Source organism: Notothenia rossii (assembly GCF_949606895.1).
Source record: "Notothenia rossii genome assembly, chromosome: 1".
Taxonomy (NCBI): Eukaryota; Metazoa; Chordata; class Actinopteri; order Perciformes; family Nototheniidae; genus Notothenia; species Notothenia rossii.
Genome location: NC_136912.1, coordinates 80,393,614 through 80,399,613, shown reverse-complemented (window position 1 = coordinate 80,399,613; position 6,000 = coordinate 80,393,614). Strand labels below are relative to the sequence as shown.

At 40.5% G+C, this 6,000-nt stretch overlaps 1 protein-coding gene across 15 annotated transcripts in view; it reads right to left on the bottom strand.

Annotated features, from left to right (window-relative positions):
• ptprsa (protein tyrosine phosphatase receptor type Sa) overlaps nucleotides 1-6,000 on the bottom strand; it is a 220,099-nt gene that overhangs the window by 124,476 nt on the left and 89,623 nt on the right. For all 15 annotated transcript variants that reach the window (XM_079656641.1, XM_079656637.1, XM_079656650.1 and 12 more), the window contains one exon: nucleotides 1-128. This exon is cut by the window's left edge and continues 97 nt beyond it. The gene's annotated coding sequence lies outside the window, so the exon portion shown is untranslated. The remainder of the gene's footprint in view (nucleotides 129-6,000) is intronic.

Here is a 6,000-nt window from a genome sequence, read left to right as displayed (position 1 = left end):
CTTGGCTCCAGTAGGGAAAGGGGGGGGCAGGGAGGGGTAGGGTGGGACTGATCTTTGACCTGGCTGGAGAGCCGAGGCCCCGACTGCGCAGGGAAGGTTGGGGTCTTCACGCAGGACGGTTTGGCACTCTGTAAAAAAAACAGGAGGAGCGGATAAACATTAGACCCAAATGAAATGTACATTATTTTACCCAAGAAGGGTTGGTTAACGTTTATACTGCTTTTGTAACACCAATATATTTGATCATAATTCTAACAGAAAGACATCACAAATCAGTAACATGACGTAGCATTTACATAGTGTGCAAGGAAGGTACTGCAATACAATACTTTGATTGTCCCAATGGGAAAACAATATAATGGTGCTAAAACAAGCATACTGTATTGCTATTGAGCATCTTGCAGTGAAAAGTGAAGGTTCTGCCCTCATTCACATGACATGTGTCTTTTGATAAAAACAGACTAGGCAATTCTGCTGCGCTTTCCACAACATTTCACTGCTGCTGACAACACATAAATGGAAGGAGGGTAATAGGGTGTTGGTGGTGGAGGCAAAATCCTCTTTCACACAACCTGTTCAAGGTGGGACAGTTGCCCCATTATTTCACCTTGCTGGGGGGACAGAGTTGCGCAGTTGCAGTGAAGGTAGTGACAGAGCTAACGTATGTGTTCAAGATTAATAATTGAATTTCTTCATGGAAGTATTGCGGGATCGCTCTGTGAAAAGGGCTCACATAGCCCACACCCTGTAATCGCTCAATCTCTCAACCAGGTCCCTTTGAAACTCCTAGGTTAGCAGGTGAGTCAATGTTTTCTACTGTTTTTTTTTTATTTCTTAATCACACGATCTTGACGTTATTTGCTTATCACTTTCCCCTTGTAATTGCACAGGCACCCAATGATATTCCAGACAGGGTCTCTTTGTTTTAGTCAAATTGCCATTAATCCCCCAAGCTAAACAGAAAGACTGGGCACGCCTTCCACTTAACACACACACACACACACACACGCCATTTTTCTCTCATTTATATGGCTGGTGCAGCACAAAGCCACCACCAAGAGGTTCCATACTCTTTAATTAAAAGATGTGAATGAAGAGGCAAAGAAAGAGAGAAGTAAGCGAGATCCATGACATGAATTTAATGAGTTAGTCGATGTCTTGACAAAAGCAAACTGTGTGTCAGCAATCAATCTTTAAACGGTTCCTTCTTAGAGGACCCAGGTGACAGGTCCCAGGTTAGGGGCCCTATGGCAGCATTTGATCTGCTTTAGTGTCCTTGTGCAAGACACTGAACTCCTCTCAGCGACAGTGATGCTGCTACTCTGCTGAGCCCACACGAGTGGTGAGGGCGACTCTGTAGAAGTGAGATTAATTACCTGCACACACGGTGGTGAATAGGCTACTACTGTACAGTGATACAAACTGTGCAGATAGCACACGGTCAACGACTGTGTGGGTATATCTCAACAAAAAGACAAAAAAGGTGAATCACCGTAATCAAAAAAATTAGTGGCTTTAACAACCAAGTCAAGAAGCTTTTAAAGTGTAAAGTTAAATATATTTAGCTGCTCAACAGGGTTACATTTGTGACTGTGGCCTTGAGTGAGAGGCGGACCACCAAAGCTAATTGCAGTGTAACCAAGCACCTCAGACAGTAGGCATATACAAGCGTCCCACCCTTCACAGCAACAGCACCAGTCTCTTTAACGGGCAAAATGGAACAGACAGACACATGCAGCAGCAGGCGCACTTAAAATAAAACCACAAAGCCATGCAGCCATGCAGCAAAACCCACGCACACATACACTGTAAATCTACCATTTTTTTCCCAGCAAATACAAATAGAGAATTTCAAGAACACGTGACACGTGCGCACTTACAAGAACACAAAGGCACGGATCAACAATAGGTCGTTTGTGGTGACGCCATGCCAGAAGAGAGTGGGAGTATTTCAGTAGCTCAGCTCTTCTTTCAACACAATATTATAGACACACGACCAACATGTGGGTCCTTTCCCTTCTTTTTCCTGGCCTGGGGGGCAGGTAATGTCATTGGTGGGAACTGAGGGAAATACAGAAACATGAATAGTGAGACTGGGGGAGTATCAAATTATCTAGGAGACCTCTGAATGATGCCCCTTTTGTTCCGATTCTAAACATTGGTGGAGGTAGAGGGAGTCTTGCCATGCCTGTAGGGAATTATTCTATCTACGTTTACAAAGTGCCTAGGTTATGATTTATGACCATACCCTTAGGGCATGGCTTTCTATCTCCTCCTCTGGTTGCTATACAAACTCCACAACACAATTACAACAGCTATTGATGTTGAATGGCCTCCCAAAACATAACCCAAGGCCAAGTGTGGGCTCCAGTTTAACCATAGACACTGTTCAAACAGCTCAATGATTCCTTTTCTGAACTGTAAATAAAAAAATAAGAACAGGCCAGATGAAGAAGTGTTGAATGAAAGGTACACGTATGTTTCATTATTCCCTGAGGGATAATATCTTATATTTCTATTTTAAATAACAACAAATGGAATTCTAAACAGAGATGCCAATATGTTGCGAAAGCAGTCCTTCACTCAAAAGAAAAATAATATCGAAAACACAACATACTTTTCCTGTCAAATGTTGCTTAAAGCATGCATTACTTTTGCTCTAGAAATGGGCCGAGGAAAGATAGAGTATTTAGAATTCTGGCCTTGCTAGCAGAGAGGCCGATCGATTGATAAACCATTTACCTCAGCTGCTTCCACAGTAAAGGCTATGGCCATGAGGAAACTGCTAATGGTCATGTTTTGCAGATTCAATGTGACAAAATGACTAGCACTGCAGCAATTCACTAATTTATTCTGGAAATCTAGCAAATTACATTAACTTACATGCATCTCAAATGGGAAGCTAATGTTCAATATTTGCTAAAAGCCATAAATATTAACAAGACAGAATTATCGCTAGCCTTTCTGACATTAGGTGGAATTAAAAGTATTTCACCTTTTTTTGTAACAGTTTTAAGCATTTTTTTCTGAATGGAATGAAATTGGTGCAACTCATTTTTTGTTTTAGACTAACAGCCCAGACAAAGTCTATCCATTAAATTCCAGGTGATTCCCATTGATGGGCAATGAATATATATTGAAGCTCGAACTTCCTTTTAATATCTGGCAATCACTCCAGGTATTAAACACCAGGCTTCAGTAATTACATCCAAAATGGCAACACAATTTCTAAAGAGTGGTGGCAGTCACTGGCTATCAGGGACTCTCACTTTGACATGGTCAAGCTTTAAATTCAGCTCATTTCCCCATGCAATATTGAAACTAATGCATTTGATTACTGAGATTGAGAACGGCAGTGAAGGGAATGGGAGATGGGAATAAGCGCCACAAGCATGAAATGAGAGAAGGACCAAGAGATATAAAAGTGTGCACATCTACACACAAGCCACAATGGGACAAGAACAAATACAAAGAAAGAGTGCATTTTAAAAAGGGAAGGAAGAAGCAGGTAAGTATATACATCCATTTTCCGCATAGAGAGGAGCCTAGGAGTGACTTTAAGACGCAAAGCTATTTCCATCAACTCCTACACACTTCACTATAAGAAACAGCCCCTCCCCCACCCACACACACTTACACACACACACTGCAAAGATGTTAAGTTGTATATTCAAGGAGAAAAACAACAACTTATCCCCTGAGGGACCACATTAATAATCCCTTTTATGAGGTGAACAGTAAGCAAACTTCGCAAAGGCGTGCACATAATACACACACGGACACACAAAACACCCTCTAGTTTGGTTGAGCTTGATGATCAAAACGGCGTGTCTGATGTCTAAAACTTCAAAAAGAATAATATATCCTGTTTGTTGATCCCCCCAAAAGTTGGACTTTCTACTTTATGTTTTCATGCATTGTTTGGTTACAAGAGTTTATGGACAACATCTACATATTGATTCCTTGAAGCAGCCTGGTAGGGATGTTGATAATTCCCCAGGAATGCCTATATTATTATGTGGAAGTCATGGCAAATATGTCCATAAATGGCAATACAAAGATTATGGGTATTCTTTCAGAAAAAATCACATTTCCAACACATTAGTTCCTTGATACCAAAACGACTCTTGAAAACATCAGATTGGGTGATGCTGGTAGCTCAGTGTTGCCCACCCCTGAGAGTATGACAACAGTAGAGGACTATGACACTTAATATGTTTGTGAAAAGTAAGGTAGGGTTGTTTGGGTTCATACAGTGTTGATATAAAATTGCAGCGCCAAGCTTTTCAAGGATGGGGATAAAGGAAAAAAAGAGGTAAGCAGAGATCATGACATTTTACCACCAGTGAAATACTTTAAAAGTGTAACGTGGCATAAATATTCATTAGACAGTTTAATTTTCTTTGAGGAATGATGGTAAAAAACTGAATATTTTGTGCATGACCATGTAGTTAATGTCTAGTTGCTGTTTAATTGCATCATTCGTCATTTCTTGTGTACATGTTTCAGGCCAGCAACACTTGCTCCACTCCCTACATCTCTGAGTGCTGCAGTTCTTCTGATACCAAAGGTGTGCTAACTGGATAGCATCATGGTCAGAACATGGATGTAAGTATGAACGACTTAAAGGAAAACAAAATATTCTTCAGAGGAAATATTGTGTGGATTTTGAAATGCAAAAAAAACCCACACTAATGCCATGAAATCACTCTTAATGTATTTTGTAAAACAAAGGGAATGAGGGTGACGCAGTAGCTAATTGTCATGTTAAGCTGATTGTCATGATAATAAGCTAGTTCAAGACAATTGTCATTGCTATGCTGTTTTCTGGTGAAGGATGATGGAAAAATACTTATTTTAAAAGCGAATACTGCCTTTTTCATGGCCCTCTCTAAACTCTGCTATCTGCTGGCTGCTGTTTATGTTCGGCCTTCAACTGATGAAGTTTTTATGCGCAAGCCCAGAGTAACAGGCTTTTACCTCAGCCAGTTTATTGCCTTTTATTGATTCATACCCTACAGAAGACCAAAAACACACAGATATATGATGCATAACCTTTTAGTGTGTCAGAGTGTGTCCATATGTCATGTGTTATTCGTATGAGTTCTATGTTTACATTAATGTTGTTGCTTCTTTATTTCACCCTCTTTGAACAATTGCGTCCATGTGTTTCTGTGTTCATAAATATCTATATAGTTCTTTATGTGTAGCGGGTTTTATTTGCATGGGATTCCATGTTTTATTTAATTGATATGTGTGGATTTGGCATTCCAACGATTAATATGTGTGTAAATGGTGTGTCTGAGAGAAGCAGAGATGTATCCAGACACACAAAAGGCACACAAAAACACAGCCCAACCTCGGTTATAAAACAAGTCTCCAGGAACCATCTGTTTTTCACCATGCTGAAATCCTAAAAGTATCGATTCCATGTGTCATTGTTAAGGTTTCCCTCACTCTCTCAATCCCAACCTCTCTTTCTCTCACTCATTGCACTCTTTTAGCTTTCTGTATCAGAATACTGGCTACATCTTGGATAAAAATGCACTATGAGAGATAAAAAAAAGGGGAAACCATACCCTGTCCTTTGGTGCCTTAAAGCTATGTACATTTTGAGAAACATATGGGCAGTATTTGATAAAGGCTGTGTGTCTGTAGGAAAGTGTGTTTGGTTTCTAAATATATCCTCCTGATCAAACTAGTCGTCCTTCAAATCCTCCATCTCTGTTTTCTTTTTCGCCATCCAACCCCCTCCCTTCCCCTCCCTCATTTCCTCTCTCTCCTTCCCTTCCCCCCTCGAACTCATGCATACTAAACTATGCTTGCATTGCAGATGTTTGGTAGGGAATCACATGAATTTGCATGGAACTGCAGGACTATTATGTAAATGTTCCAGTGTGTATCTACCTCCTAGCTTTACTCTTTCGTTGCCATCCACTTCTTCCATGTCAGACGAATTTAAAACAAGGCACACCTGTCACTAAGTACCCTGTGTATGGG